Raw genomic sequence first — 11,494 nt, 5'->3', positions numbered from 1 at the left:
TATGTTGCTGGCAAATGGGGTGTTCCACAAACAGAATAAAAAGATCTGGATAATAAATGTTCAGCTAGATGTTGCCTCAGTATACATTCTAAGGCCTGGCAATGCCATGTACCTTTAAAATAATTAAACTAATTAACTGGGCATGGCAATTTTCTCTGTATATCGTCTATATGTTTATGGTTATGGCTAGGGTGTCTGTCTCATCGTGTTTATCAAAGTATCACTCTTCACTGCGGAGCCAAAGACTCCTGCCTGGGTATATCTCATGTCAGGAATCCTGTGATCGGCACATTTCCACATTTCTCTGAAGTTTGGCCAAAAGCTAAAGGAGCAGATGCTCAGCTTGTGCTGGAGGACAGTGACACTTCTACATGGCTCTGTGGAGAACTTCTTCAAATCTAATGTAATGCTCGGGACATTGAGCTGCAGGTTAGTCCTGTCCAACTAATTCTGTGGCCTGTGTTCCAGCTGATTCAGAGGGATCAATACATATTGCAATGTCTTGCAGTGCAGCATGTCTTAGGAAAGGTATCTGTGAATGTCCGAATACGAATATGTGGGGGAGAAAAAAAACGACTTGGAAAATGATTTTGTTAATTTGTGCCAAATCTGAAATAAATTTTTGCCTTTGAAAATGTTTCCCTGGTCTCCATAAGGAATCCATAAGTTACCATGTTGTGGGATTCTACAGGCTGGGGATACTGATGTGCTGAACCTTTCCTTGAATGCAATTCTATCCATTTTATGAATAGGGTAAATTGCCCACATCCGGAATTTAACATGGATAGATCAAAGTTAGGCAGATCTTTAAAAAAAAAAAACGTTATGGTTAATAAAGATGGTGAACTGGCTGTTTAAGCTGTATACACCAGACCATAATCAAACAGCTCTGTACTACTCTGTGTTGGAGGCAGGGAGCCCTCGGTAACCACACTTATTATAGGGAAGGGTCTCATATTGGATATACTTGTTAATAGGAGGCGGCAAGGAAGGGTCTCATGGTGGCTGCACTGGGGTGAGGATCATGGCAGGTATGTAATGCTAGCTGTTATGGGCAGAGCCAGTCCTTTCATGTGGAAAGGTGAGACAATGGGCTCAGACAGCGACACACAGGGGTCTGCAGTTTTCAACATTCATCAGAATCAACTCTATTTGCCAAGTATGACATATGTACACCCATAGTTATTTGTGGTACACACAGCATTTATCATAGTGCAAATATCAACATAGATCATAGCATAACAGTGAATAGCAAACATTAAGGACATGTATACTGGAATTAGACACAGGTGCAGTAAGCTAGGACTCCTAAGATGCTAAAGGGGGAATCTGTGAGGTTTTGCTGGGGAGGGGGCTTGAGTTCAGGAGGGGGTCGGCTTGGGGAAAGATGGTATTCCTGTGCCTGGAGGTTTTGGTGGGCATGGTCCTGTAGTGGCGGCCTGAGGGAAGTAGGTTTAAGAAATGACTGCTAGGGTCATGCATTATCCTGTTGACCCTGGACCACATTCTAATTCTGTGTGGAGGAGGTCCATCGGTGGCAGGGGTGACCCGATGATACTTTCAGTGGCTCTGGTTACCCTCTGAAGTTTGTGCCTATAGCTTGCGTTTGACCCTGTGAACCAATCAATGATGGAAGAGCAAAGGTTCAGTGGTGGCAGTATAGAAACTGATCAGCAACTCCCGATGTATTCCAAACTTTTTCAGTTGCCTCAGGAAGAACAACCTTTGCTGAGCATTCGTTTGGCCTCCATGTGATGAATTTCTTAGAATGGTTGACATAACTCTATTGTTAAATAGCTTGTTAAAAGTGTGAAGCCAGTGTTTTGAGACCAGGATCTCTTTATCAAGGGAATCATCTCAATGACAACATTTGTCAACAGGAGAACTGCTCTTGCAAGCAGTAGATGTGTTGGCAGATGACTAGAAATAACCTCTTAACACTCGCTGTGCCTCCAGTGTGTACCACCATACAAGCAACTATTGCTTGAATTCAGAAGTGTGCAGAACTTTCAGGTATGCTCTATCAAAGTGAATGAATTTGTTGGTTACCAAAAGTTATAATCAAGCCATGTATGGGAAACTTCATGCAACTGTCATCTCATATCCATGGGTATGTTCTTGTGAGTAGAATATGCCTGCCAATACTACTGAGTAATCTAAAAAAGAAGAGCATCAACAAAGCACATCTTTTATAGTTGCATTAGGCAGAGAGTAAACTGTGTACAACATCTAGCAGCAGTCTGATAAGTTTGCACAGGAACACATGGCTCAGCATGGTCAGAAGTGAAGACACACGACCCAGATGTCCCTGGAGCTCTCACACGTGTACAAGCAGCCCTTCTCCCAGCACATACTTGCATGTCATATCACTGGCCAAGTAGGGAATTAATGTCCGAAACCCGAGAGAGGCAAGTTTTACCTGAAGAGTTTGTTAGATGCTCAGATTTCAGGCGTGATCATCTGACATCAGCTGCAGCTGTCCTGTGAGGAGTCTCTGGCTTAGACTCACACACTCGGGAATAGTCTGAGCCACAAAACTCCTCTCCTTAAGGATTTCTCATGTACATCTGACAAGGTAATTCAATTTTTTTTCCCTCATTTATCTGTAGCGTCTAGAACCTGGTCTTGGAAGAGAATAGAGAAAAAAATGACGTAGATTGATTTCATATTCCCCAGGGTCACATGTTACTGGATTAACTCTTTCAAGCCTATTGCTTTAAATCACGAAGATCACGTGACCTTTCGGCTTGCCTTTTACCTGTAAGCGAAAAGGAAACATTCTATATGGGATTTCTAATCGCTCAGCAGTATGTGACTTCCATTTTTCTCATTTATACACACTGGTGTGGTTTCAGTGGTGTTACAGATGAAGCCACTGTCAATAATGGGTTAATCTCATACTGTAATCCTAATTTGTATATTGCATTACAAAAGGAACACATAAATAAAATGAATGGCATTTTTTTTTTTTACAATACCTTTGTGCATGTGACTGGCTATACACTTATTTGTTGTGGATTTACCCAATCGGTGGTCGTTTGATGAATTAATGGTGTGCTGTTATGGACTGGGCACTGTACTGCTGTAGATTTCGTTTCAAAGTTTCAAGATAAATATATAGTTTAGCAAGTAGGTCAGACAATGTTACAGCTGAGCTTGCTGGTCCTTCTGCAGTACAAGTTGTATTACATGGCTGATTTATATGTCTACTAAGGTTATAGGGTTACATGGCTTGATTTATGGGCTATGCCCTTTTTGAAGCAGACTAACTTAAACCTGTATCAAATGTTAGAAAGCAGCAAAGAAGCGTTGTGTCTGTTTAATCCCTAAACCCTGTCTCAAGTAATGTTTTATCATCTAGTATGGTTCTTGTAGGCAAGTTAGTAAGGAGCGCTGGTAACAGGATGGGCATGGAAAATAAGTCGCTGAACTTCCACCACCCAGCCAAGTTTGTGACATTAAAGGAGCTGGACAAGACCGGAGTTGATTTATGGGGCAAAAATGGGAGTGGGTGTTGGAACTGGCGTCAGCATGGGCAGGCCTGAAAATAATATCGTAAACAACTTTGCATGTTCAAAGCACCCCCTGTTCTCATTAGACTTTAGGTTCCTAGACATCCTTTCATTGTAAACTACTCATAGCTGAAGACTCACTTTAGAGCTTTGCTCATATTGTGTTGACAGATGTATTATATGTCTTTTACTTATAAACAATAATTACGTTAATCTAAGTGGTTAAAATTATTGACAATTTTATAATAGTTTGCCTGTTTTCTGCAATCGCCAGTAATGGCAATAACTATGTTCATATTTATAAATTGGGAATCGACGTTACCACCATTGCAGAATAGTGTTCACCACTTTAAATGCTATCGACTTCAGTTAAAGCGGATCCGAGATGAAAAACTATCTATAACAAGTAACTTGTCTATATATCTTATCTGAAGCTTAGATAGTTTACACAGCAAATCTAGCTGCAAACAGCTTCAATAGTTTATGATTATTTATTCATGTGATACAATGAGGGCAGCCATGTTCTGTTTGTCACAGGTGATTGGTGGCTGGAGATGCTATCAGCTTGCCTGTGTGTAATGTGACAAATTCAGTCCCCTCCCCTCTGCCTCTGAAATCTCTGGCTAGTAACCTCCTCCACCTCCTGCCCAGACTGAGCTCCCATAAGCCCTTGCTACAGTGCCAAAGCCGTGGGAGAGGCTTGTTTAGTTTATAGGGAATTAGAGTATTAAAACAAAACAAAAAAAGTATTTGGCTTGAGGAATGCCCTATAAACTATATGAAAGGAACACAATTATGCAATGAGTAAAAGTTTATCTCGGATCCACTTTAAGCAGAATGGAGAACAGGAAGAAAAAGCAAACTGGCAGATCACAAATTCTTTGGGCAGGGAAAACCTCAGATTACTACAGGGGTTTACACACAGAAATGTAGTAATGCCTTAACTTGTCTTAATTTTCTATACCATTCCTAACTTTTTCCTTAAAGGAAACTGGATGTGTGAGGAACATGGGGGCTGCCATATTTATTATACAAAAAAACAATTACTTGACTGTCATGCTGATCTTTTTGAAGAGCAGTTACTAAAGTCAGACTTGATCACATGATCTGCAAAATGGATTTAGTTTAGCTATTCAACTAGTCTTTCTTTTAAAAAGGAATTTACATGGGAATCTCCAATGGCCTTCAATTACAACAAATATGTAGGTAATGAAGCTCAGTTTTAGGCTAAGCTCACAGTAGGGAGCTGCATTGCATTCCATGTAAAAATAGGAATGCAACAGAGAGGAAAATTTGCATCACACACTATGCACATGTATTGTTGCATACAGCCAAGCATATATGGTAGTCAATGAAACACATACTGTGCTTCACTGCCACTGTTATGCGGACGTTACGCGGTAACGCACTGCAAGCTCCATGTTGGCATACTGCAGTCCATTTGATTGCATCTTACTGGTTGCACTCTGTATGTCGCAGAGACTTAACCACTTTATCCACAAGTCAGTAGATATATGTTCTCTGTGACTTCATCTAAGTCACAAGTCAGTAGATATACTGTACGTCTTGTAACAGAAGCAGTGCTGTGCAGGATTGGGCTTGCTCCTGTGCACATTTCTGGCACTATCTGATGCAGCACTAATTAGCGAATGGGAATATATGTTTCCTAAGCTAATGAGATTGATTTTTACTATTAAAAATAATTTTATTTTCTCATTTCATAGTGAAAAATACACTCTGTAGCATTATTTCAGAATCAAATATCTTCACCTTATATTGTGACCGGAACATAATCTAAGTTTTGTGATAAGCAGTAAGAATAGCCAAACAAAATTTGTGTTTTTTATCTGCAGTAGAACTTTTTATTTTTAAACTGGAATTGGTAAAACTGAGAAATGTTTTTTACATTTTTTTTCTTTGTTTTCCCATTAAAATTCATAGAAAACAAAATTGTTCGAGGGAAAAAATGGCATACAATGAAAGCCTAGTTTGTCTTGAGAAAAAAAACTATATATATTTCATTTCGGTGTCCTAAGTAGGGATAAAGTTATTTCTGATTAAATAGGGACATAGCTAAACTGTTGAAACTGCTCTGGTCAATAAGTGGGAAAAAAGGTCTGGATGCGATGTGGTTAAAATTGCAGTATTATTATCTTAAGGCGTGCAAATGTAGTCTATATCTATAGTACAAGGCAGTGCACCGGTATATTTCAAAGTTTACAGTTCAATAAGTATATGGCGCAACACAGTACTATTGCAACCTAGTGCTAAGTTCAGTAAATCAGTGTATTATCCTCTCTTGAGGGCTTGTATTGATGTTCACCGCCACCACACCAACAATTGGAATGGGAATCACCCTTTACTATGACCACCACTGGTCAATTGGCGCCTTGGGACCCAGGAAGTGGCGCGGAGTGTGATCGAGGTGGGCGGACGCTGAAGCGGACAGACGGCTGTGCGCCCGGCGGCCGGTCTTAGCAGCTTTGCTGCATCGAGAGAGCCCACCAGAGGCCACCGATACGGGGGAGAGCCCGTTAAAACTCGCGCTGGATATTTTACTATGGCATTTGTAAGTGCAATAAATTTTATAACTTTTAATTGAAAGTCTGTATTACGCTATGAGCAGTTTTTATTGGGAGGTAAACACAACCCATATAAGCACAAGGAGACACGGACGACTGTGAGGAACAATACAGATCGCAGAGGTCGGGGGTGACCTGGGAATAACCCCAAGGCGTAATAGACCAGTGGTGGTCTTAGTAAGGGGTGAGTCCCATTCCAATTGTTGGTGTGGTGGCGGTGAACATCAATACCAGCCCTCAAGAGAGGAGTCCTACACCGATTTAATGAACTTAGCACTAGGTTGCAATAGGACTGTGTTGCACCATATACTTATTGAATGTTAAAATTGCAGTATGTTACTGCACGTTAAAATGCCTCCGTTACATCGCACTGCAAAGTCCTACTATGAATGCAGCTCTTAAAGCTGAAAGCCCAAACCCTTGTTACTAACTTCTAATGAAAATGTGTAAAATGTAATAATTTTAATACATTTGTTTTGTAAAATTTGAAACTATAGGCTTGCTAGACACCTGTGGTTCTAGATGCTAGCCTGGCTTTCAGGGGCATAAACAGATAATTTTTCATATTCAGTAGCGGTGCAATGTGGGTAACCACAAATGTTCACTTTAAGGTGAATTGTTGTAAATTCCTTCTGTTTTAAGAAGGCAAACCAACCTAAGCATTGTTTTTTAGTAGGAGGGCTTTCTGGTCTCTTTTAGTCCCCTATACTCTCCTTGTGGTTTTGGGTCACCCTGAGCTGCTTGGTGACTGTATGATATATGGGAACATTTCTCTTTAAGGTTTTGTACACATATAAATGGGGTAATTTTTTCGAACAAACTTACAGAGAAGTCCAGTTATGTCCACCCAGGGCAATATGCAATTCTTTTTTTCTCCTGAGTTTTCTCCTAGGAGAAAACATTTTTAAAACTTCTTTTTAAAGAAACTTTTCAGCATGTTGCATTTAAAAAAGTACCAATAAGTAGGTGAAAAAGAACTTCTTAAAACATTTTGCGTATTGTATTGATTGCTGGGGGTTTAAAGGGCATTTTATTGACTTGTGTGCAAATATCACCTAGGAGAAAACTCAGGAGAAAAAATTAATTGCACATGGGCCCCAAACTTGATGGATTTTTAAAAGGTTGTTTAAAGGGATTCCGAGCACCTCTCATGGGCATGCGTTTAAGACAGACGACTTTCAACAAAGTCGTGCTATGACCCCTCTGGAGGAGCCTCTTGCGATGGCCATGCGTGTCACTGCCTCTTCCTGCTTCATTCAGGTATGCATCTTTAAGTACTTTGCAGTACTGGTCAGAGTCTTACAGGCATACCTATGAGAGGTGCCCGGAGTCCCTTTAAAAGGAAGCTCTGAGCAAACAACTGGCCTCTGCACCTTATACACTGTTATTGCAATAACAATACTGTATATTGAAAACCTTTTACTGCAAGTACCTGTTAAAATTCAGTGAGGTAAAGGTCACTGTATAAATGTTTCTCCTGATATTTTATGTTATCTAAAAATTGTGTTTTTCGGTATTTTATAATTGATAAAATAATAAACTGTAGCCTTCCTATCTGTGTATCTGTGTGAGTGCAGACATGCTACACCTGCACAGTAGCACGAAGCAGCACATGCACACAGGAAAAATCCGCGCACCAGCGCCTTCATGCTCTTGCCCAGGTGTGGAGTGTACTTGCGCATGCATATTACACCCACAGTTGTAGACAAACTAGAGCGCTGCCACAAGAACTTGTCCAACCAGCTCTTGTCGGATATGATTAGAACAGAGGTCACCAAACTTTCTCGGTCAAGGGCTGGGTCAACATACCTCAGATTGTTGGGGGGCCGAAACATACATAAAATGATGTTGAAAAAATTTAAATTGAATCTAGGTATTACTTCCCCCCAATCATGCCCGGAGGAGAACTCCCAGCAGCAGCCATTCAGTCATGCGGCGCTTGAAGAACGTCTTTGTGCACCAGACAGTGAAGCATACCCAGGTGACAAACTGCCGTCCAATTGGACGACAGTGTCACCTGATGCAGAATTGGATTGGAAGCCAGCAAATGACTGCTTGCTGACTTGTACAGTATGTGGATGGGTGACGCCAGCACTGCTATACTATATGCGGGCTGACAATATTCAAAGGTGCAGTGGGCCGCATCTATAAGTTATACATTTTGTGTTTAGGGGGCCAGTGAAAAAGCCTTGGTGGGCCGCATTCGGCCCGCTGGCCTTAGTTTGAGGACCACTGGATTAGAGGATCCCAGCGCTGGATTGGTGGGGTTGAGGATGATGGGAGAAACCTCTGGACTATCATGAGGCTTTCCTCTACTAAGGTAAGTATCCAACCTTTAACTTCAGAGTCACTTAAAAAGGTGTTTTATTGAGAAAAAGTTAGTTGAATAGGAGGACATACATGGGTGGATATTTCCTGAAGCTTCAATCACAATGGAATCTGACAGTGATCCAAAATAACCAGTAAACTTGTAATTGATTTTTTACAGGTTACTTGTTTAAAAGCATCATTGCATTTGGCAGTAAATTTTTCTTAGGCGAGGAGTATTGCATTCAGTGGTAGAATGCTTGTGAGGGCAGAGGTTGGATGGACCCTAGAGTAGAGTTCTACAGAAATATGCTCAAAAGGGGGAACATACTACATCAGTTACTACTACCCAATCAATTTCCAACCAAGGAATAAACAATCTCTTGCCAGATCAGCACCCAGTGAAGTTTTGAATTTGATATTGAACCCCTCTGCAGCATCTGCTGAACCATGGAGGTTTCCATAACTAGAAGTCAGGGTAATGGTCACTTGACCACTACTGTACCGTACCTACAGGCCCCTTTAGACACACTTAATGGGAATGCAAGTGAGAGGAAGTGTAAGACAGACTCTGGGTAACAGATGTTTGCCTAGAGTGCTGCTTTGAACTAAACATAAATCCTCTTCACGGTACCTAACTTTTGTTTTTCTTTACTAAATTATCCTCATAAGCCCTTATCCAATACAATTTAGGGACGATACAATTCACTTTCCCCCCCCTATGTTTTCACCTAGGAGATAATTTCCCATCTTCTGTTTAAAATAATTTTTTGCAAACGTTCCAAAAGTAGGTGAAAAGTACTGTCAAAATTATTCTATCTCCTTGCTTGCGAATGGTTTATAAGGCTTTATATTTGTAATGTGAGGAAATGAGGAAAAGTGAATTGGATCAGACCCTTTGGCCCATATGCAATTCCCTTTTTCTCCTAGGTGATATTTTCAAATTTGTCAATAAAATGTGTGTTAAACCATCAGCAGGCAAAAAAATACTCAAAATAATTTTGATAGTACCTTTGCACCTACTTTTTGGTACTTTTTCAATTGCAAAGTGCTGAAAAATTATTTTAAATAGAAGTTGAAAAATGATCTCTTAGGAGAAAACACAGGTGAAAAAGTATGGGCCTTTGGCCCATATGCAATTCACTTTTTCACCTGAGTTTTATCCTAGGAGATAATTTTTCATCTTCAATTTAAAACAACTTTCCAGCACTTTTCAACTAAAAAAGTACCAAAAAGTAATTGAAAAAGTACTATCAAAATTATTTTGAGTATTTTCTTGCTTGCTGATGGCTTAAAATGAATTTTATTGAAACATTTAAAAAGATCACCTAGGAGAAAACTCGGGTGAAAAAGTGAATTGCATATGGGCCTTTTTCTCCTAAGTTTTCTCCAAGGTGATAGTCACATCAATAAAAGGCCTAAAGCTACCAGCAAACACAAAACTAATTTTCACAGTACTTTTTCACCTACTTTTTGGTACTTTTTCAATTGCAAAGTGCCTAAAAATTATTTTAAACTGCAGATGGAAAAAACATTTTTAGGAAAAAACTTACAAAACTTGAATAAGGGCCCATGGGGTTGATTTACTAAAGAATGTTAATCGCAACGTGTGCAGATAGGGCACATCCCTAATGTGGACTTTCGTACATGTAGCTTTAGGCAAGACATTTATTAAACACATTTCAAACATAGCTGGAGAGGGTTCAAAGAATCAGAGTCGGGCACCGACAGTGACTTTCTGCAGCTTTAATAGTGTGGATTCAGCTTGCACAATAAATTACAGCATAAGCGTTTGCAGCAAATGCAGTAACTCAATTCAGTGCGTGTTACTCACTAATGTGGGAGTGGAGGTGGTTGCTAGGGCACAGTCTGGGACTCAATGACGGCCGTTTTGCGTCCTCTCGAGATGCTTGGTCGCATATGTGTTCGTACATAGCTGGCACTGGCATGTCGCTTTTTTAAAAAAAAAATATGCTGGCAGTCTAAGGCTGGTTTCAAATTGCAAACTGGCGGCAACGCCAGAAACTGGCCTTCAAGGAACACCGCGTTAGTACGCGGTGTTCCTTTTCTGGACACCAGCCAAGCAGGAAATGACGTGCACTTGCCTTCACTTCCTGCTTTGGGAATGTGGAAGTGCATGGAAGCATATTGTTAAAATACGCTTCCGCGCATGTGAGCCACAACATCGCAATGACAACATTTTTAAAATCCCTGCGTCGCCATAGAGTAATGTGACTTCCGGGCCGATGCACAGCGACACAACTAGGCACGGTAATGTAGTTTTGTCCTAGAGTCGGGGATGTGGCGAAAACGTCACTTCAGTCACATCGCACCATACCATGGGAGTATGAAAGTCTCTATAGACTTTCATTGCCCGACATTGGGGTGCGGTAAAAATACCACACTGCCCTGGTGTGAAAGGGCCCTTAGGGTTTAATGATGGGACTCTTAACTACCATATGGCCAGAAGGGAAGTGGAGATGGGGAGTTTTCAGAAGATGTAGGATGACATTCAGTGAGGAGGTGGACACCAGTGAACTGCTGTGCCGAAACATTTCTATTTTTATTTTGGAGAAGTCAGCTGCCCCTGAAATATGGCTTTAAAATGTCATATTTGTTCATAAAGACATTTAGCTGGCCTGATGGTTGGGTTTTGTTTTATCTTTCTTGCATAAGCCATACATGTAGATCCTAATGATTAATTCTTCTGTCAATCAAAGGAAAAAAGTTTGGATCTGACAACTAATGCTTGAAACTGAAAGTATTTAAAGATTAACTAGTGAAAATAATTTAATAAAAAAGGGCTTCATTTTTACATAAATTATGTATAAATGAATTAGTCAGTGTTTGCTTATTGTAAAGTCTTTCCTTTCCCTGATATACACTCTGAGATTTTTACTTCTGGGCTGGCAGGTGATGTTATTGGAAGGAGATGCTGCTTGGTTTTTTGGCAGTAGGGGAACAGCTGTTATTTCCCACAATGCAACAAGGCTCCCACAGTGTGATGTCAGAACCATGGTCCTGACATTATACTGTTGGAGGGGTTTTACCACAATATCAGCCATACAGACCCCCATGATGATCTGTTTGAGA

The 11,494-nt window shown here is 40.5% G+C and overlaps 1 protein-coding gene across 2 annotated transcripts in view; it reads left to right on the top strand.

Annotated features, from left to right (window-relative positions):
* The first annotated feature begins 2,471 nt into the window (after nt 1–2,471).
* The window catches only part of SCN4A (sodium voltage-gated channel alpha subunit 4), a 177,954-nt gene continuing 168,931 nt past the window's right edge, over nt 2,472–11,494 (top strand). For both annotated transcript variants that reach the window (XM_068263066.1, XM_068263065.1), the window contains exon 1: nt 2,472–2,575. The gene's annotated coding sequence lies outside the window, so the exon portion shown is untranslated. The remainder of the gene's footprint in view (nt 2,576–11,494) is intronic.

This window comes from Hyperolius riggenbachi, chromosome 12 (assembly GCF_040937935.1).
Source record: "Hyperolius riggenbachi isolate aHypRig1 chromosome 12, aHypRig1.pri, whole genome shotgun sequence".
Classification (NCBI taxonomy): Eukaryota; Metazoa; Chordata; class Amphibia; order Anura; family Hyperoliidae; genus Hyperolius; species Hyperolius riggenbachi.
This window is presented reverse-complemented; position numbering and strand designations above follow the sequence as displayed.